A 22,963-nucleotide genomic window follows, 5' to 3' on the forward strand; every position below is an offset into this window, starting at 1 on the left:
CTGTCATTGAAGAATGTCAGAGAGAATGCAAGGAACAGCACTAGTCATTTCTATGAACGATGTTTCAACCTTCTGAACAGGATAATAAACATGCTAAATATCAGAAGCAGAACGCTTCAGGGAGACAGGCCGCCTACTTGCGGAACGCTTCAGGGAGACGGGCCGCCTACTTGCGGAACGCTTCAGGGAGACGGGCTGCCTACTTGCGGAACGCTTCAGGGAACAACTCTGGGACGCCCGGACCAACCAACCCAACCACCCCGTGGCTCAACACTTTAACTCTCCCTCCCACTCCACCAAGGACATGCAGGTCTTTGGACTCCTCCATCGCCAGAACATAACAACACGACAGTTGGAGGAAGAGCGCCTCATCTTCCGCCTGGGAACCCTCCAACCACAAGGGATGAACTCAGATTTCTCCAGTTTCCTCATTTCCCCTCCCCCTACCTTGTCTCAGTCGATTCCCTCGAACTCAGCACCGCCCTCCTAACCTGCAATTTTCTTCCTGACCTCTCCGCCCCCACCCCACTCCGGCCTATCACCCTCACCTTGACCTCCTTCCACCTATCACATCTCCATCGCCCCTCCCCCAAGTCCCTCCTCCCTACCTTTTATCTTAGCCTGCTGGACACACTTTCCTCATTCCTGATGAAGGGCTTTTGCCCGAAACATCGAATTTCCTGTTCCTTGGATGCTGCCTGACCTGCTGCGCTTTAACCAGCAACACATTTTCAGCAAATATCAGAAGCAACATACTATAGACAAAGCATGACATGGACACATTTAACAACTCAGGTCAAAGTGTTGTAGTCCTGCACATTCAGTTGTGGTGGATAATTAAAATCAATAATGCAAACAAGGAGGCTCAATAACCAGAATTATTCTCATGATGACAGTGACCAGCACCTGAGTACAATGGGTAATGATATGGGAGAAGCTGATCAAGCCTTAACATTGTTGAACTTGATGTTGAGCCCAGAAGGCTGCAGCGTTCCCACGTAGAAAATGAGATACTGTTCTTCCACCTTGCACTGAGTTTTGCTGGAGCACTACAGCAAGACTGAAATAGAAATGTTGGGCAGGGAACACAGTGGTCTGTTGAAGTGGTAGGCAATCAGAAGATCAGGGTCTTTTTGCGGATAGATGTAGGTGTTCTGTGAAGTGGTCACCCAGTCTGCATTTTATTTCCCCAGTGTAGAGGAGACCGCTTTGTGAACAGTAAATACAGTAGATGAGATTAAGTGAAGTGCTGGTAAAGTGCTGCTTCAGCTGGAAGATGTGTCTGAGATCTTGGATAGTGAAGAGGCGAATGCAGGAGAAGGTGCTGCAGAGCTATGTGGGGGGATGTTGGAAGTGAAAGAAGAGTGGACCAGGGTGTTGCAAAGGGAAAAGTCCCTACAGAAGTCTGACAAGGGAGGGGAAGGGAATATGTCTGGTGATGACATCCTGCTGGAGGGGGGCAGAAATCGCAAATAATGATCTTTTGGATGCTGGTGGGATGGTAGGTGAGGACAAGGGATCCCTATCACTGATGTGGGAAGGAAGACAGGAGATGAGGAAAAAGTGCAGTAGATGGGTCAGACACGGCTGAAGGCCTGTCAACCATAGCACTAGGGAATCCTCAGTTGAAGAAGAAGGTGGGCATTTCCAAGGCCCCCTTGTCGAAGTTGGCATCATTGGAATAGATTCAACAGACATGCAGCCCCATGTGCCTTCCCCTGCAATTGCACAAAGTGTATCTTGTAAAAGAAAAATAATGAAAAAAAACAAAATAAAAATCATGACTTTTCGTCAATGGTCTTTAAACAAAGGATTGAATTTGATGAATTCTCACAAGCCATTGGGTGCCTTGTTGATGAAGTTTAATCACTGACAAATGAAAGATCTTCCCAACAAATGTAACTAACACTTCACTCAATCTACTCTGCTATATTCATGCTCATACTGTGGTCTCCTCTTCATTGGGGAGATGAAACACTGACCAGATCATTACTTTGCAGAACACTTACATTTTGTTCACAGAAATAGCCTTGAGGGTCCAGTTGCCTGCTGCTTTAACACGCTATCGTGTTCCCTGGCCAAAGTCCATCTCAGGCTTGCTGCAGTGCTCCAGCAAGCTGAAAGAACAGTACCTCATTTTTTGCTTGGAAATTCTGCAGCCTCCTGGATCTAATGTCAAGTTCAACAATTTTAGGGTTGGAGCACCATCTCCCATGTCTTTTGCCTAACACCCATACAGCAGGCCTTGTTATCACATGGGCTGCTACTACATATTTTATAGTACTATTAGTTCCCATTAGTAGCTATTGATCCTCTGGACTGACCCTTACTCATTCTGTTATCTGCCCAACTGTGTTTCTCTCTCTTTGGGCTCTATCACCACCTGTCATTGACTCTTCACCCTCTCCCCAACCTATCTTCTGTATAAATCTTCTGCCAACATTTTCCTGGCTACCATCAGTTCTGAAGAAGAGTCACTGGACCTGAAAAGCTAACTCTGCTTTCTCTCCACAGATGCTGTCAGACCTGCTAGGCTTTTCCAGCAATTTTTGTGCTTGATTCCTTTGGTTTCAGGATATATCCAGTAACTTATTCAGCCCCTTTATTGTCTGATTTCAGAAGTATATTCTTGTGTCAATTGAAAGGTCTTGCAATTGTTCAATGCTTTTCTTCTCAGTCCTCTTGGCCACTTCTCAAACACTCAAAACTTGCCCATCTACTCATTGATCTGACCATCTCTATCAGAAAACATAGTGAACCCATGGAGATGGTCAATGGGAAGGACTGGATCTCATCCAAAGAAGGGTTGGTGAGGACATTAACCTGATGATGAGTGCAGAATGCTGTTATAGAATTAACCAGTTCTGAATTTGTCGAAGACATCCATGAGTATGAGAACATCCTTGATCCATTACTACTCAAGTCAAAGTCTATAAAATCTTTTACAAGGCCCTCTAGAAGTCTCTTGGCAAACAGTGATCCATTTTGCATGAAGTCACTTCCCTGCTTTAGCCAAAGTACACCTTTATCAAATTTGACAGTAGTCATCAATATCAGCAATCATCCTGATTCCAGTAACACCACTCTGTCAGCACAGTCAGCTTTAGTGTTGCTTTGTGTTCTGCTTAATCATGAACAGTTGCCAAAACTAGAGAGTTGAGGCTGCCAGAAAAGATGAGTTGCTTCACCTCTATAGCCTTGTAATGAACCAGCTGATAGAGGACTCAATTCTCCTCCCTCATCCTCTTCCAGCACCTCAAATGTTACTGTGCCAATTTAGACTCCCTCATCATTTAGGTGGAAGTTGGGCTTTTCAGTAATGGTGCTGTCTATTCATACCAATGTTAATCAGCTGAAATAGCCAACGTCAAAGCTAGCAATCCAATTGTCATACTGGAGTAATTCTCCATATTCCTCCTGTTTGACATGAGACTGCTACTGACATAAGCAGTAATCATTTCTTCCTGTCTTGAGCCTTTCTGTTTGTAATCACACACAGGATCAGCATTTATTGACATTATTAGCATTATTGATTATTCCTAACTGCCCAGTCATAAGTAGGCCTGATTAGGTAAAGATGACAGATTGCCTTTCCTGAAGGACACTAGCTTATCTGATGGGATTTTCTGACAATCGGCAATGGTCATCATTAGACCCTTAATTCCAGATGCTTTTTATTGAAGTCAAATTCCACCATGGAGTGATTTGAACTCAGGTACCCAGAACATTAGCTGAGTTTCTGGATTAATTGTCCAGTTGTACGACCACTAGGCCATTGCCTCCTCTGTGACAGCAGTGCTCTTAGGCTGAGGAAACTGGTGTCACTTTCGAGTATGAAAGGGAAATGGAAATCTGGGAAGCCCAAAAATGGTTGATGAGACAAGCTTCTGCTTGTGGGTGCTGGAGTCCAACTCCCTGTGATGTATCGCACATCATTCATCCTTTCCAAACCACTCCTTTATTATTCTCTGATTTTCTTGACAGATCATGGAGTGAGGCGGACAACTGTACTTGCCCAAATCTCTTTTAGTCACTTCTTGACCAAGGAACCCAACACAGATTCCCCCCCAACTTAGGCTGGGGCTATTCTGCTACCAGTTGGACTTTCTCTCCAACAGGATTAATGTTTTCATTGATAATGAACTGCCCCCAATGAATTGTGCTTATTTTAAGAAAAGTTGCTTTATTCTTTCAAGTTAAGCTGTGACAAATCGACTAAGATAGTGTATTGTCTTTATAAGAGTCTTCTCAAAAATTGAACAGGAGATGAGTATGTCATCTAAATAGACAAAGATGAACTGCAGATCAAGGTTACCAAAAGCTTTATCCATCAGACACACAAAGGCAGAAGGAGCAACACAGAGGCCAAGTGGCTTTCATAAAGTCCCTCAGTGCCTTTTTAGAATGCCATTTCTTCAATTTGTTCAGCAATGGATAGACAGTTGTAACTGTGGGCCAAACTGAGACTGAAGAAACGGTATGGACCTTAGAAGTTGTAATTCTAGATGGTGGGTAAGCATCATGATAGGTCTTTGCACCAGTAATCAGCACAGTTCCTCAGTTTTCCACTTTGTTTGCTCACAAGGTCTACAGATGAAGCACATGGAATTGATGACACTTGGATGACACCTCACTCCAAGCACTTATGCAGACTGTCCCAGTGATGAGTGGGATCTGGTGATAAGAGACCTTTACTGAACAGTCACTGTTAGTCATAATCCCATGATTTACTAGGCCGTAATACCCGAAGTCATGTTCATCTTTATGGAGAGTTGTCCCATACTTGGCAAGAGTAGAAACAAGCTTCCTTCTCTGTCATCTTTGGAAATCCAGTGAGACATCTCCTCCAATCAGTCCATGTCCCGCAACAGCCTAATGGTATTATTACTGGACTGTTAATCTTTAAACCCGGGTAATGTTCCAGGATACACTTGGGTTTGAATCACATCATGGCAGATAGTGGGATTTGAATTCAATTTTTTTTTAAATCTGGAATTAAATAACAAATGATGACCACGGCACCGTTATCAATTATCGGAAAAGCCCTTATTTTCCACTAATAACGTTTAAGAAAGGAAACTACCATCCTTACCTTGTCTGGCTAAATGTGACTCCAAACCCACAGCAATATAGTTGACTCTTAACTACCTCTGAGCAATAAATGGAGGCCTACATACTGATGCCCTGGTCAGTGAATGAACTAAAAGAAAATTGTGGCAGGTGTAAATACATATACGGGAGTTCTTGATTGGAGGTAAAGACCTTTGTCATTGAAATTGGCAATCCACAAGGGTACCCTACTCTTTTTCCAACAGTGACAAAGGTGGCTCTCAGAGTTACACCAAGTGGGAACATGTGGAGATGGCTGGTGTGAGTGTTCAAGAACATTGATTGTGCAGCCAGGTAGAGGGATAGCCCAATTCCCTGCTACTTGAGCAATTCAGGGTGCCATACAGGTTGATAGGCTTTATCTCTATTAAACATCTTCAACTTTATTTGAACATTCCCATCCTTCACTGCTTCTGATCAGCAGACCTTCAGTATTCTGGACCTGGTCAATTGGAAGAAGAGTAATAAAATCAAACAACTTCACCAGCTCAAGGGATAAAGAAAGCAAATTTTCCCTTTTGGCTTCTTGAACTCATAAACCTCGGCTATAATGATATCAAGATAGTGCTGACCCCGAAACCTTTGTCAGTAGATCAATGATCAGCTGCAGACTTTTCTGAACATCTGGGCTTCACCTGAATATTTCCCAATGGGCTTCCCTGCCTAGATGTTCCATCACAAAAACCACCTACTCACTCGTGTTGAGGCTGCCATAACCAGCTGTGTGTCCGCAATCCAGTCTTTTATCATGGGATCATGAAATGTTTCTGGTCTTTCCCTGAATCTGCATAGCTCCCTACTCATCAGCAAGTCAAATATTCAACAAGGAGGTATTGTTTTCTTCTTCCATAGCATCAAGGGAACTCACATAGGGAGTCTATGTGGGTTTAGCCTAAAGTTCTGTTTCCCTCTGCCAAATCTCAGTCTCCAATGCTCCCAGAGCAGCTTCAGCCTCCCTCTTGGGCATTATCACATTCAACTCATCCACCATCTGTTCCATCTCAGCCAGAGCTTTTCAACCTTGTCCACCATGACTTTGATGCTGGTGTCAGAGAACCTTGCTGATTGCCCCAGTAATGTTAACATAAGATTTAAATACATAGAAGACCCAAAGATCATGAAGCAGGAATTCTTTATTCCTCATCATCTTCATTTCCATCTCTGGAAAAAAACAAATACAGGTTAATTTTCCTTCATGAACTAGATTGGTCTGATTGAAACATCAGACATTCATTTACATGAGTTAGTCACTGTCAATTTTGGTATAGTGGATGGGCTGTGAAGAGCAACAATGGCATTTTCTACCTGCATTGGAAGCCCAGTATAAACATCTAAACAACTTGTTATCCTAATTAGTTAGCATAAGTCTTTTGTAATCTTAATTGCTAAAGAAATAGTTTTTTTCCCAACTGAGCACTCTATTTGCAATTCTTAGTCATGTGGCTAGGTTTAACCAGCATTTTGGAGATGCAAGGCAAGAAAGCTGGCAAGATGGTGCAGGAAAGTGCTGGATGTGGTACTCCTAATTAATAATCATTAATTAATTGGCTGTTACTAACTGGTTGGGCCTTAAATCCTTCTGTCACAATGGTTCACATCCTTCCTCTTTCAGGTACGACAGTGGGAATTCTGTCACTGCCACTAACCGCAGTCCTTATCTCCCCATGAGATATTTGAATTCAGATACACCAGCACCACCTAAGGTAGTTAAAGATAAGTGTAATTTGTCAAAAATAAGACTTTAATGACTTCCAAAGATATTTATAGAAAAAGTGTAATCTCCAAATTTTGATTGTTCAAATGTTGAAATACAGCAAAGTGACTTATAGAATTGATGAAATTGTAGCAATGACCTAGGTAAGAATTATATCATCAAAATATATTTATAGAACAAAATCTGGACATCGTATTAATTTAATCAATGTGTGCAGTGATAAAAAATAAAGTAATGATGATATATTGATTTTGCAACTTAAGCTTTTAAATGTTTAATATAATTTTCAATGCAATTAAGTTTAAAAGTACAGGCAGTATTTGAATTTAAGAAAAATAGCCATTAACATCACAGCAATTTCAGCAAAATATCAATCAAATGTCTTTTCAAATTTGGATCCAGGCCATCTTGCCTTTTCACTGGGTTATCTCAGAAGCATTTTAAATTGTCTGATGGGGCCCTTTTGATGTTAGTTTAATTCAGCTTTGTAAAGATTGCAGTGCCCCTCTGCAACATAAATAATGAAAATTAAGGAATTTGGCGTATTTTTCAGCCTATATTTTAGGAGACAACTATGATCCTTAATACATAAGACAAATTTCCAGAGGATAATGTACATTTCTTAAGGTGGTGATGGTTCTGAAGGAGTGGCTATTTTTCTACAATGGCCAGAACAGAGAGGGAGTTTGAGCCTGTTTCAAAAATAATAAAAGTGCAACAACTTTCTGAGATCAGTTCTATGAAAATATTGAAAATTAAAAATTGTCACTTTAAAGTATCTGCTAGCTAAATCTACACAACTATATGTTGGTTAGGTGACAACTGCTGCATTCACAACATCCTGCTGTTCACCTTTGTAGAATTTTTGAATCAAACTATTCAGACTATAATCCAGACCTTCTGTTTCAGAGATAGGGACACTACACTGGGCCACAGGACCCCTCACCTTTCTTGTATATGGTCTGAAAGGGTTAACACTGAGAAGTGGCATAATAATGATATCATGTGGACTTGTGGGCAAAACAGCTTAGAATCTTCAAGGAATGTGACCTATCATCTGGTCCTCCTGGAAGTCTCCAACAATGTCTACTTTACAATCACAGAAATAGTTGAAAAATATGGTGCTGGAAAAATACAGCAGGCCAGGCAGCAACCGAGGAGCAGGAGAATCGACGTTTCGGGCATAAACCCTTCTTCAGGAAGTGGGCTGAGATAAAAGGTAGGGGGGAGGGAATTTGGGGGAGGGACGCTGGGAATATGATAGGTGGAAGGAGGTGAGGGTGAGGGTGATAGGCCAGAGAGGTCGGAAAAAAGATTGCAGATCAAGAGGGCGGTGCTGAATCCGAGGGTTGGGACTGAGATAAGGTGGGGGGAGGGGAAATGAGGAAGCTGGAGAAACCTACATTCATCCTGTGTGGTTGGAGGGTTCCTAGGCGGAAGATGAGGTGCTGTTCCTCCAGGCTTTGTGTGGCCAGGGTCTGGCGAGGAGGAGGCCAAGGACTTGCATGTCATTGGCGGAGTGGGAGGGGGAGCTAAAATGTTCAGCCACGGGGCGGTTGGGTTAGTTGGTGCGGGTGTCCCAAAGGTGTTCTCTGAAATGTTCTGCATATAGGCAGCCTGTCACCCCAATGTAGAGGAGACCACATCGGGTGCAGCGGATGATGTGTGTGGAGGTGCAGGTGAATTTGCGATGGATATAGAAGGATCCATTGGGGCCTTGGAGGGAGGTAAGGGGGGTGGTGTGGGTGCAAGTTTGTACTTCTTGCAGTTGCAGGGGAAGGTGCCAGGAGTGGAGGTTGGGTTGGTGGGGGGTGTGGACCTGACGAGGGAGTCACAGAGGGAGTGGTCTCTCCTGAATGCAGATAGGGGTGGAGAGGGAAATATATCCCTGATGGTGGGGTCTGTCTGGAGGTGGCGGAAATGACGGAGGATAATACGATGTATCCAGAGGTTGGTGGGGTGGAAGGTGGGGACCAGTGGGGTTCTGTCCTGGTGGCGATTGGAGGGGCGGGGTTCAAGGGCAGAGGTGCAGGAAGTGGACGAGATGCGGTCGAGAGCGTCGTCGACCACGTTGGAGGGGAAATTGCGGTCTTTGAAGGAGGCCATTTGAGTTGTTCGGTAATGGAATTGGTCCTCCTGGGAGCAGATGCGGCAGAGGCGGAGGAATTGGGAATTATGGGATGGCGTTTTTAGAGGGGGCAGGGTGGGAGGAGGTGTAATCTAGGTAGCTGTGGGAGTCGGTCAGTTTGTAGTAATGTTATCTCAGTCCCAATCCTCAGATTCAGCACCATCCTCTTGACCTGCAATCTTCCCGACCTCTCCGCCCCCACCTCCTCTCCGGCCTATCACCCTCACCTCCTTCCACCTATCGTATTCCCAGCGCCCCTCCCCCAAATTCCCTCCCCCCTGCCTTTTATCAGCCTGCTTGGCACACCAGCCTCATTCCTGAAGAAGGGCTTACACTTGAAACATCAATTCTCCTGCTCCTCGGATGCTACCTGGCCTGCTATGTTTTTCCAACTTTAGTACTCCAGCATCTGCAGTCCTCACTTTCTCCTAGTTAATCACAGAAATAGGCCATTTACGCAGGTGCAATGGGCTAACTTTGTTAAATGCACATCATAATCTAGTGCCAATCTCTTTTTTTTTAAATCTCCACATGCTTGCACATTATATTTATCCAAAAAGTCATCCAGTCCCCTCTTGAATGCTTCAATTGAACCTACCTCTCCTACACTTCCAGGCAGTGCATCCCATACGCTAATTATTCACTGAGTGAAACAAAATCCTCATTTCACCATTGCTTTGCTTGCAGATCACTTAAATCTATCTAATTATATTTAAAACCATATCAATGTAACTTGTAACTAGTTGCTAAAATGCAATAAACTGTATTTTGTAACTATAAAACGTTCTTCTAGTTGGACTTGAAAGTGGTTTTTCTCTATCACATTAAATAAAGTAGGCCCTGAAATCCCTACACTTAAGGAGAATGATGGGACCAATCTTGATTATAAGCTGCAACTCAAAAAATATAGTTACCTTTAAGATGCAAAGTATAAATCAATGTAAAACATATATGTTAGGTACATCTTCCAAGGGCAATCTAAAAAGTATGTAGCTATACATAGGTTCTAGCTTTGTATATGCTTTTTTATCTTTGAAATGGAACTAAACTGGCCAACAGTACAGTGAACAGACTGCTTGAAATTTTATGGGATCAGCTCCTTTGAATAATTATTCACAGCTTTATCTGTAACTTTTTCCCAGTCATGGAGCTACCCTAATGGAAGGTATACAAATTATGGTCAGCAGGTAAAATTCAAAACAATGCATGTACTTAAGTTAAATGGATGCATAGGATAGAGCAATTAACACATAGTTTCAGTCTTTATACAACTCCAAAATGAATCTAGGATAATTGTCAGTCTTAGAAAACTATTATGAGTGCAGCCATAAGCCACACAACTTGCAGAATTTCAACACTTGCTAGCATCCAGGTTCACCTTAAAGTTGAACATACATGGACTTGTTTGAATTCCAGGGTGTCGACTACTTTAATACATCTCACCCAACCTCCCCTCCCACCCCCAAACCCCTCACGATGAGCAGGAGTGGTTCAGTGGAAGGATATAAGAATAGAGAGCTTGTTCCCAACTCACCATGTACTCCCATATTGCCTTTTGTTTTATTTGTACCTGGGTGTCAATGCTTAGGTCAGCATTTATTGCCTATCTCGAATTTCCCAGCCAGCTGTTAAGAATTAGCCTCATTGATGTGGATCTAAAGTCACATGTAGGCCAGACCAGGTGAGGATGTCTGATCTCCTTTCTTAAAGGACAATACTGAACCAGGTGGGATTTTACAACCAATAGGAGAAAGTGACGATTGCAGATGCTGGAGCTCAGAGTCAAAAGTGTGGCACTGGAAAAGCACAGCAGGTCAGGCAGCATGTTAACTTAGTTACTATTAGATTAACTATGTTTTTGTCCTCAGATTTTTTTCACATTGAATACAAATCTGACCATCAGCCATGGTGAGATTCAAACCTGTGCCCTCAGAACCTCATTAACCTGGGGTTTAGGATAGTAGCCCTGTGACATTACCACTATACCGCTGCACCCCTCCCCCTGCCCCCATAACAGTGTTTCGTCAGATCTTGTGTTAGGTAACTACCATTTACAGCAGTTGCTCTGGAGGAGAAGATATTAATGAATTGGAAGAAAGCACACACAATGTAGCAAAAATTAGTGATAAACCAGGGGATTGGGAAGTTTTAAAAACGAATAAAAGATGACCATCTAACAGTAAAGGGGAAGAATCTAAATTATAAAGGCAATCTAGCAAGAAATGACAGACAGTAAGTAGTTTAAATATATAAAAAGGAAGAGTGAGGTCAAAGTGAACATAGATACTTAAAAGAATGAGGATACTGCCTGACCTGCTGTGGTTTTCCAGCACCACTCTGATCTAAACTCTGGTTTCCAGCATCAGCAGTCTTCACTTTTGCTAACTTAAAAGAATGAGGCTGGGAAAATACTAATGGGGATTGAAAAAAAAGGCAGAGAAGTCTTCATGGTAGGGGATACCAATAGCATTCCAAACATACTAAATAATCAAGGAGCTAAAGGGGGCAAGAAATAAACACAATAACAATCACTGCTGACAGAGTACTGGGAAATTAATGGAGCTAAAAGCCAATCATTTTTGGAACCTTTTCCCCGATTTTCATTAGCTCCAGGTTAGCTGCGTCTCCTTGATACAATACTTGGTGAAAGGCTGCCTTGATGTCAAGGGCAATCACTCTCTTGTCAGCTGAGGAGTTCAGTTTTTTTGCATATGTTTGGAGTGAAGTTGTAATATGGGCAGGACTTGAGAGGTGCTGTCAGAAATTAAACTGAGCATTAATTAACAGATTATTATTTTGCAAATGCCTCTTATTAGCTCTGTCGACAACCCCTCCAATCATTTTGCTGATGATCAAGAGTAAACTGATAGGTTGGTAATTAGCCAGGTCAGATTTGTCCTGTTTTTGTGTACAGAACATACTTGGAAAAGCTTCCATGTTTTTGGATAAATTGTTGGAGCATTACTTGAACAGTTTAGCTAGGGGTGTGGAGCACAAGTCCATTGCTGGAATGTTATCTGGGACCATAGACTTTGCAGTATCGAGTGTATGAGACATTGTGTTATGAGATATTGTGTTATATGCTATCTATATTGACTCACTTACCAGCTTGCCATATTCAGTAATATGGCAAGAACATAGAACATAGAACAATATAGCGCAGAACAGGCCGTTCGGCCCTCAACGTTGCACCGACCTGTGAACTAATCTAAGCCCATCCCCTTACACTATCCCATCATCATCCATATGCTTATCCAAGGACTGTTTCAATGCCCCTATGTGGCTGAGTTAACTACATTAGCAGGCAGGACATTCCATGTCCTTACCACTCTCTGAGTTAAGAACCTGCCTCTGACATCTGTCTTAAATCTATCACACCTCAATTTGCAGCTATGCCTCCTCATACAAGCCGATATCATCATCTTAGGAAAACGACTCTCACTGTCCACCCAATCCAATCCTCTGATCATCTTGTATGTCTCTATTAAATCCTCTCTTAATCTTCCTCTCTCCAATGAGAACAGACCCAAGTCTGTCAGCCTTTCCTCAAACCAGGCAACTTCCTGGTAAATCTCCACTGCACCTTTTCCAATGCTTCCACATCCTTCTATAATGGAAGCCAGTTTCTAATCCAAACTGCTAAATCACCCTCAATCCCATGCCTCCACATTTTCTCCAATAACCTACCATGTGTAAACTGATCAAAGGCTTTACTGAAGTTCATGTACACCACGCCAACTGCCCTACCCTAATCCACATACTTGGTCACCTTCTCAAAAAACTCAATAAGGTTTGTGAGATATGACCTGCCCTTGACGAATCCATGTTGACTATTTCCAATCAAATTGTTGCTAGGCTAAATGATTATAAATCCTATCTTTTATAATCCTTTCCAAAACATTTCCTACAACAGACATAAGGCTCACTGGTCTATAATTACCTGGGTTATCTCTGCTGCCCTTCTTGAACAAGGGCACAACATTTGCAGACCTCCAGTCCTCTGGTACTAAACCTGTAGTCAATGACAACTCAAAGATCTGCCAAAGGCTCTGCCAACTCCTCCCTAGCTTCCCAGAGAATCCTCGGATAAATTCCATCCGGCCTAGGGGACTTATCTACTTTCACACATTCTAGAATTGATAACACCTCCTCCTTACTAACCTCAATCCTTCGAGTCTAATAGCCCATACTTCAGTCTTCTCTACAATATTTTCCTTTTCCTGAGTGAAAACAAATGAGAAGTATTCATTTTGCACCTCTCCGATCTCCACAGGGTCCGCACAGAGCCTCCCACTCCTATTTCTGACTGGCCCTATTCCTACCCTAGTCATCTTTTTATTCTTCATGTACCTATAAAAGGCTTTAGAGTTCTCCTTTATTCTATTTGCTAAAGACTACTCATGCCCCCTCCTTGCTCTTCTTAACTCTTTCTTTAAATCCTGCCTAGCTAATCTGTAACTCTGCATCACCTCATCTGAACCATCTCGTCTCAACATCACATAAACCTCCCTCTTTCGCTTAACAAGAGATACAATTTCTTTAGTAAACCACGCTTCCCTAACCTTATCACTTCCTCCCTGCCTGACAGGGACATACCTATCAAGGGCACGCAATATCTGTTCCTTAAACCAGCTCCACATTTCGATTGTCCCCATTCCCTGCATTTTGCTAGCCCATTCTATGCCTCCTAAGTCTTGCCTAATTGCATTTTAATTGCCCTTCCCCCATTTATAACTCTTGCCCATGTACCTATCCCTTTCCATCACTAAACGTAACCAAATAATGATCATTCTCTCCAAAGTGCTCACCTATCACTAAATCAAACACCTGGCTTAGTTCATTACCAAATACCAGATCCAGTGTGGCCTCTACTCTTGTTGGCCCTTTGACATACTGCTGCACACATTGGACAAACACTGATCCACCAGATGTACTAGAGTTATAGCATTTCCAGTCAATGTTAGGGAAGTTAAAAGCCCCCATAATGACCATCCTGTTTCTTTCATTCCTGCCCAGAATCGTTTTGCCAATCCTCTTTTCCACATTTCTGGAACTTTGCAGAGGCTTATAGTAAACTCTCAGCAGTGTGACCTCTCCTGTCCTGTTTCTAGACTCAGCCCAGACCACTTCAGTAGACAAGTCTTCGTCAAAAGTTCTTTCAGCCACCGTTATACTGTCCTTGACTAACAAAGCCACACTCTCCCCCTCTTATACCTGAAAATACTCACTGATATAGCTGAGGGAAAACAAAAGTCCCTCCTTTCCCAGAAACCTCTGCTCTCAGAGGTCAGCTTTTAAAGATCTAAATTAGTGACTCACCTTCCCCAACAGTGCCCTGGTCCAAGCTCCCACTCTTGCTACTGCTGAAAACAGAAATTCATTCATTCATTCATAAACTTTTACTGACCCATTATTTACTATAAAACAGTTTCATTCATTCATAAAACCACGGTTCTGTGGTATCCACATTTAAAAACAACCCATTCAAATCCATTACTGGTGCTGGAAAAACACAGCAGGGCTTATGCCCGAAACATTGATTCTCCTGCTCCTCGGATGCTGCCTGACCTGCTGTGCTTTTCCAGCAACACATTCTCGATTCTGATCTACAGCATCTGTAGTCCTCACTTTCTCCTCACAGAATTTATAGCCAAAAGAGTCCAGTGTCACAGAGATGTGACAGTAAACAATCTTAGATTAAAACTTCCATCTTTCATAATGGGATATGCTGGTTTCTGTTCTTTGATATGTAAATCCCAGAACTTCTTTTAAATTACATCTTCAAGATAGCTCAGCTTTTTAAACAATAAGTGTAAAGTCTTTCTGTTTCCCAATGCTATGTCAAACTGACAAACCCCCTGTATAGTTTTACATGAATTCATGCAGTTTTTGAGCAAAATAAAATGTAATTCTGCCAAACCAAATTCACAAATTCACCCATAAGCTTATATGTGTGCAATGTAGGAGCGACAGATTGTGTGTGTGTGTGTGTGTGTGTGTGTGTGTGTGTGTGTGTGTGTGTGTGTGTGTGTGTGTGTGTGTGTGTGTGTGTGTGTGTGTGTGTGTAAGTGAGGACTGCAGATGCTGGAGATCAGAGCTGAAAATGTGTTGCTGGAAAAGCGCAGCAGGTCAGGCAGCATCCAAGGAGCAGGAGAATCGATGTTTCGGGCATGAGCCCTTCTTCAGGAATGAGGAGAGAGACAGAGAGAGTGTAAATGTGACCGAGAGAGAGTGTATTGTGCAGTGGGGTCACCTGCACGGTGGCACAGTGGTTAGCACTGCTGCCTCACAGCGCCTGAGACCCAGGTTCAGTTCCCGACTCAGGCGACTGACTGTGTGGAGTTTGCACGTTCTCCCCGTGTCTGCGTGGGTTTCCTCCGGGTGCTCCGGTTTCCTCCCACAGTCCAAAGATGTGCGGGTCAGGTGAATTGGCCATGCTAAATTGCCCGTAGTGTTAGGTAAGAGGTAAATGTAGGGGTATGGGTGGGTTTCGCTTCGGCGGGTCGGTGTGGACTTGTTGGGCCGAAGGGCCTGTTTCCACACTGTAAGTCTAATCTAATCTAATCTAATCTGTAGAGTCCTGGGTTTAGAGCATAATGGTCTACTCTTCATACTAACATTTGCTAATTTAAAAGATGAAAGAACTAACACCTCTTGATCATGCAAGCAAACCAGACAGACACCCTTAATCCCATCACAAGTAATAGCCAATACTTAGCACATGTTTTAACCCATCTTCTGTCTCCCCAGGACAGAAGCCCTTCAAACTTTTGTGTACTATAGATGAAAAACGTAACACCACAGTAATGGAATTTTAATATATGTAAGAACTGTGTATAAAGAGGCTCGTAAAAGAACTGCATTTCGGGATTCTATTGCCGCCTCAAACTTGTGCTGTGATTGCTGAATATTTCTACTGCTCATCAATTTCAGTTATTATTTGAACACGATCCCACAAGTGCCATCAAATATTTCTTGATGCCATGTGGAGTGAATTGAATTGGTTGAAGACCGGTATCTCGGATCCTGGAGATTTCAGGAGGAGGCCAGTATGGATCATCCACTCAGCACATCTAGTTGAAGATAGATGCAAATGCTTCATACTTGTCAGTTGTACTGATGTGCTGAAGTCCCTCATCACCAACGATGTGGATATTTGTGGAACCTTCTCCTTCTGTTGGTTGGTTAATTATTCACCACCATTCATGACTGCAGATAGCAGAACTGCAGAATTTAGATCTCATCCATTGGTTGCAGGATCACTTAGTTTTGTCTATCACTTGTTGCTTCTGCTGTTCCTCATGCCAACATCCTTTCTTCTGGCTTCAACTGGTTAATATCTCATTTTTAGGTTTGCCTCCTGCTGCTCCTAGACTGCTGTCCTGCACTCTTCATTGAACTAGTGTTGATTTCCTAGATTGATAGTAATTGTAGACTGGAGGATATGCATGGCCATGAGGTTATAGATTGTGGTTGAATACTGTTACTGATAATAGTCAACAGCATCTCTTGGATGTTCAGTTTTGAGTAAATAGATTTATTCTAAGTTTATCCTTTTTAGCATGGTGGCAGTTCTACACAACACAATGGGCATGAAAATAGGATACTATCTTCATAAGGATTATGTGATAGTCTGGCTTATACATCTACGACAGATAGTTTGTTGAGGATAATGTCAAGGAGGTATTTTCCCACTTATTGGTTCCCTCACTGCATGTCACAAATCTAGTCTATATTGTAAGACCATAAGGCATAGGAGCAGAAATTAGGCCATTCAGCCCATTGGGTCTGCTTAGCCATTCAATCATGGCTGATACATTTCTCAAACCCATTCTCCCACTTTCTTCCTTTAACCCTCGATTCCCTTGGTACTCAAGAACCTATTTATCTCAGACTTAGCCTCCAAAACCTTCTGTTGCAGTGAATTCCATAGATTCACCATGCTCTGGCTGAAGAAGTTTCTCCTTACCTCGGTTCAAAAAGGTTTTCCCTTTACTCTAAGGCTGTGCCTTCGGGTTATAGTATCTCCTACCAATGGAAACATCTTCCCAAGATCTACCCTGTCCAGGCCATTCAGTGTTCTGTATATTTCGATTAGATCCTCCCTCAGCTTTCTAAACTCCATTGAGTATAGACGCAGAGTCCTCACACATTCCTCATATGTTAAGCTTTTCATTCCTGGGAACATTCTTGTGAACCTCCTATAAACACGCTCCAAGGCCAGTACATCCTTCCTGTGATATGCATCCCAAAACTGCACACAATACTCCAGAGCCTTATAGAGCCTCAGAGATACATCCCTGCTTTTATATTCAAAATAAATATCATCATACATTTGCCTTCTTAACTACTGACTCAACCTGCAAGTTTACCTTGAGAGAATCCTGGACAAGAACTCCCAAATCTCTTTGCACTTCAGACTTATGAATTTTTCTCGTCATGAAGAAAATAGTCCATGCCTCTACTCTTCCTACCAAAGTGCATGACCTCACACTTTCCCACATTGTACTCAATCTGCCACTTTGCCCACTTTCCTAACCTGACCAAATCCTTCTGCAGCCTCCCCGCCTCCTTAATGCTACCTGTCCCTCTACCTATCTTTGTATCATTTGCAAACTTAGCCAGAACTCCCTCAGTCTCTTCATTTAGATCATTAATGTATAAAGTGAAAAGTTGTGGTCCAAAAACTGAGCCTTGCAGAACACCACTTGTCACTGACTATCATCCTGAGAAGGACCCTTTTATCCCCACTCTCTGTTTTCTGCCTGACAGCCAAGCTTCTATCCATGCAAGCACATTGCTTCTAACACCATGGGCCCTTATCTTACTCAGTAGCACCTTGTCAAAGGCCTTCTTGAAGTCCAGGTAGATAACATCCATTGACTTTCCTTGGTCTAATCTGCTTATTACTTTATTCCAACAGATTTGTATGGCATGATCTCCCCTTGATGAAACCATGCTGACTTTGCCCAACACCTACGTGTTTTACCATACACCTCCAATATTCAGAAATCTTATCCTTCACAATGGAGTCCAAGTTCGTACCCACAACCAAGGTCAGGCCAATCGGTATGTAATTTTCCGTCTTTTGCCTTACTCCCTTTTTAAACAGGGATGTCATGTCTAGCAGCAATGAGCTTTAGAACTCAACTAGCTTGGTCTATATTGGTACTATAAGCTATGTTTGCTGATAGATTTTCAAGTCCCCCAACTAGAGTACGGTCTGTGCCCTTTCTACATCCCTTGCTTTCTCCAAGTGGTGTTCAACATGAAGGAGCGCTAATTCATCAGCTGAATTGTGTGCAGGAGGAGCAGGGTGGTAAATTGCAATTAGCGAGAGGTTTTTTGCTCATTGAAGACTCACAGTGCTACTCTCTCCTGAGTATATACCTGTCCACTACCTCTGCTGAGTCTGTCCTTCCAGTGGAACAGGACATAATCGGGATGGTAATGGTGGTGATTCCAGCATCTGCAGTTTTTTTGTCTCTATCATTGTTTATATAGGCATGATTCTGTGAATGCCAGTATGAGTGTGACTGTTGTTTGACCAGTCCGTGGGACAACACTCCAATTTTGTGTACAAGCCCCCAGATATTAGTAAGATAGATCTAGTAGGGTCAACAAGACTGAGTTTTCCATTGTCATTTCCAGTGTCTAGGTTGCTGTTGGGTGGTCCATTCAGTTTGAGGGATTGATACAACTGAGCAATTAAGAATCAACCCACTTTGCTATAGGTTGGAGACACATAATCAGGTAAAGATAGAAATTATCTATATATCCTTATAGATGTTGCTGAACCAGCTGAGATTTTTACACAATTAGCCGTGGTTTACAATTCTAGATTTTATTGAATTCAAATTTCGTTATTTTCTGTGTTATGAATCAAACCCATGTCCCCAGAACATTAGCCTGGTGCTGCGGATTACTTCTCCATTGATATTGCTATTACATCACCACTTCCTTTCATCCTTTAACAAGGACTCAATGTCTCACTTCAGCAAACACACACACACTAATACTTTAAGGTACCTTTTATTCTCCCTAATTTGGTAAAACTCAAAAAATCCCAATGGACAGAAAATAAAATATGATCAAAAAAGCTAAAAATGTGCAGAACAATCCTAGAAAAGATTCTCAAATGTAACAAGAAAAAGTTTTGGAAGAACAAATATATCAGGGCACATTTCAGAAAGTTGGAAGCCAGGTAAATTTAAATTTATTTTACCATTTAATGAGGCAGATAAATCTCTAAAAACCTCAGTGTAAATCTCAGCTGCAAAATAAATTATCTTGTGATAAAATCACAAGACCTAATCACAAAAATTTCTGGTACATATGTAACAGCACCCTCATTGCCATAATAAAGATCATTAATCTTTAAACATTAATGCCTGCATTTCCCCTGCTTCTTTATTTTCTCCACGATTATATTCGCTCTTGTGTGGAGGAGTGCATTGCCTTTGATCAGCTGATTTTAGTAAATCTTTGCTACAGTAGAAACCTACAGCTCAACTATCTATCACAATTCGCCAAGTTACTTAATCACTTAACTAATCTCCAAACCACACCTAAAGGTTAGAGCGGTTAAAAAGTTCATATTCCAGCTTCACCACATTCCACATATCCTGCTGGCAAAGCCCCTTCCAGTTAACACCTACTCAAAGTCTTATTCGAACACATAGGAAATAAATTATTTTTACTCGATAAATCTATCTCTTTTTTTATATAAATTCTGGAGGACAAAGTTTGAGGATTGAAAAATAGGACCCTGCAGAAGTATTTTGCAGGTGACAACTATTTAAGAGGCTGCATCACAAACAAGAAGGTTCTTTAATATTAAGGCACCCTTAAAGACCAGCATCACTCTGGAAAAAACAAGTGTTAAGCAGGCAGGCCCCAGTGATTGGAGGAGCTGTGGGATATGTTACAGAGATAATGCATTTGCCTTGGGCACAGAGGTAGTCATTGTTACTGCGGCTTGGTGGGGGATGGGAGCTATGGACTACCTGTTAAGGAAGAACTCAATTCTCCTCTCCAGGAATGTACAGGCGTGCCATCAGGATTTATCTGACTTTTGCCACATGACAACAGACTGTTTTCAATATTTGCAAAATGCTGGCAAACACAGAATGGGCCATTAATTGGGCTATTGAATGGCTGAATTAACAGCCCAGTGGAAGCAGTGTCACTGAGGTTCGTGCAGCTGCTAATATCCCTTGACAGAAGGAAGGTATCAGGTATCCCTACCAAAACCTTCAACGACCATATTACCTGACCTCTTCCCCACACATCACAATATATTTGGGAAAATTAAGATGTCTACTATGTATTTTTGTTATGCATTCATATGTTAAAGAGGTTAAATAAAATATTGCCACTGTAACTTGCACCCAAAGCATGGATGGTACTGGATAATGTACCACCTTATAAAATACTGTGATTTTAAAAATTGACCAAAGGAAAAACAGGGCTGAAATGTCCATACATCTCTGTTAATATCTAGGTATCAATACAACAATTTGCTTCTGACCGGGAAGAAATGGTAGATTGATCCCACTTTTTTCTCTATTCGATTGACCAGAGATAGCTGTGTTTCAAAGTGAAAGAGTATTTCTAACCTTTGAATCTTGTAGCTCAAAAGAATAAAGTACAGCTTACTCTCAAGTTTGAAAAAAGGTAACATGTGATAGTGTTCTCATATGACCCATACATACACATGCACATACACAAAATCACAAGAAAAGGTGATTACCAAAGAATAGAATAATGCAGTTTGAATATAGAATCATAGAGATAGACAGCATAGAAACAGACCCTTTGATCCAACTCATCCATGCTGACCAGATATCCCAACCGAACTTAGTCTTCATGATTTGGAGATGCCGGTGTTGGACTGGGGTGTACAAAGTTAAAAATCACACAACACCTGATGAAGGAACGTTGCTCCGAAAGCTAGTGTGCTTCCAATTAAACCTGTTGGACTATAACCTGGTGTTGTGTGATTTTTAACTTAGTCTTAGTTGCCAGCACCTGGCCCATATCTCTCCAAACCCTTCCTAATGATATGCTAAGTTGTGAAGTTGTTAAGGCATTGTTAAACTCATGAAAGGCTCTTGGTGTTCTAATATAAAAACTTGGGATTTAAAAGTCCAGAAATCACTGATAAACTTGATTGCCTCAAGATTGAATTACAAACTAGATGTTTCCCTTTTGGTTTATGGAGAAGCAGGGAGGCAGCTGTTTCTTGGCTATTGGGGGGATGTGTGCATGGGAGGGGTGATATTGTTCGTGAAGGACAGTATTACAGTTGCAGAAAGGATGTTTGAGGACTCATCTACCGAGGTAGTGTGGGCTGAGGTTATAAACAGGAAAGGGGAGGTCACCCTGTTGGGAGTTTTCGATAAGCCTCTGAATGTTTCCAGAGATGTAGAGCACAGGAGAGCAAAGATGATCCTCGATAGGAGCGAGAATGACAAGGTAGTTGTTATGGGGAACTTTAACTTTCCAAATACTGACTGGAAATACGATAGTTCAAGTACTTTAGATGGGTCAGTTTTTGTCCAATGTGTGCAGGAAGGTTTCCTGACACAGTCTGTAGACAGGTCAACAAGATTTGTTACTGAGTAATGAACCTGGCCAGGTGTTAGATTTGGAGGTAGATGAGCGCTTTGGTGATAGACACAACAATTTAGTGATAGAAAGCGATAGGTACATACAGCAGGGCAAGAGCTATAGTTGGAGGGAAGGCAATTGTGATGCGATTCGTCAAGATTTAGGGTGCATTGGATAGGGAAGTAAACTGCAGGGGACGGGCACAATTGAAATGTGGAGCTTCTTTGAGGATCAGCTACTGTGGATCCTTGGTAAGTATGCACCTGTCAGACAGGAAAGAAGTTGTCAAGCACAGGAGCTGTGGTTTACTAAGGAAGTTGAATCTCTTGTCAAGTGGAAGAAGAAGGCTTATGTTAGGATGAGATATGAAGGCTCAGTTAGGGCATTTGAGAGTTACATGTTAGCCAGGAAAGACCTAAAGAGCAAGTTAAGAAGAGCCAGGAGGGAACATGAGAAGTCGTTGGTGAATAGGATCAAGGAAACCCCTCAGGCTTTCTATAGGTATGTCAGGACCAAAAGAATGATGAGAGTAAGATTAGGGTCAATCAAGGATAGTAGTGGGAAGTTGTGCATGGAGTCAGAGGAGATGGGGAAGTACTAAATAAAAACTTTTCGTCATTACTCACACTAGAAAAAGATAATGTTGTGGAGGAGAATACTGAGATACAGGCTACTAGACTAAATGGGATTGAGGTTCACAAGGAGGAGGTATTGGCAATTCTGGAAAATGTAAAAATAGACAAGTCCCCTGGACTAGATATGATTTATCCAAGGATTCTCAGGAAAGCCAGGGAGGAGATTGCAGAGCCTTTGGCTTAGATCTTTATGTCATCATTGACTACAGGAATAGTGCCAGAAGACTTGAGGATAGCAAATGTTGTCTCCTTGTTCAAGAAGGGGAGTAGAGACAACCTTGGTAATTATAGACCTGTGAGCCTAACTTCGGTTGTGGGTAAAGTGGGGGAAAGGGTTATAAGAGATGGGATTTATAAATCTTCTAGAGATGAATAAGTTGATTAGAGTAAGCCATGCCTCATAAACCTGATTGAGTTGTTTGAGAAGGTGAACAAACAGCTGGATGAGGGTTATGTGATTGATGTGGTATATATGAATTTCGATATGGCGTTTGCACAAAATACGGAGGCATAGGATTGAAGGTGATTTAACGGTTTGCATCAAAGATTGGCTAGCTGAAAGAAAACAGAGGGTGGTGGTTGATGGGAAATATTCATCCTGTAGTTCAGTAACTAGTGGGGTACCGCAAGGATCTGTTTTGGGTCCACTGCTGTTTATAAATGACCTGGATGAGGGCGTAGAAGTTTGGGTTGGTAAATTTGCGGATGACACTAAGGTCAGTAGAGTTGGACAGTGACAAAGGATGTTGTAGTTTACTGAGGGAC

General features: G+C 42.1%; 1 long non-coding RNA gene across 4 annotated transcripts in view; it reads left to right on the plus strand.

Annotated features, from left to right (window-relative positions):
- Positions 1–22,963, plus strand: part of LOC132819439 (uncharacterized) — a 95,434-nt gene that overhangs the window by 67,795 nt on the left and 4,676 nt on the right. For all 4 annotated transcript variants that reach the window (XR_009645078.1, XR_009645079.1, XR_009645081.1 and 1 more), the window contains one exon: positions 17,875–18,020. This is a non-coding gene — a long non-coding RNA (uncharacterized LOC132819439). The remainder of the gene's footprint in view (positions 1–17,874; positions 18,021–22,963) is intronic.

The sequence above is a fragment of the Hemiscyllium ocellatum genome, chromosome 10, assembly GCF_020745735.1.
Source record: "Hemiscyllium ocellatum isolate sHemOce1 chromosome 10, sHemOce1.pat.X.cur, whole genome shotgun sequence".
In the NCBI taxonomy this organism is placed as follows: Eukaryota; Metazoa; Chordata; class Chondrichthyes; order Orectolobiformes; family Hemiscylliidae; genus Hemiscyllium; species Hemiscyllium ocellatum.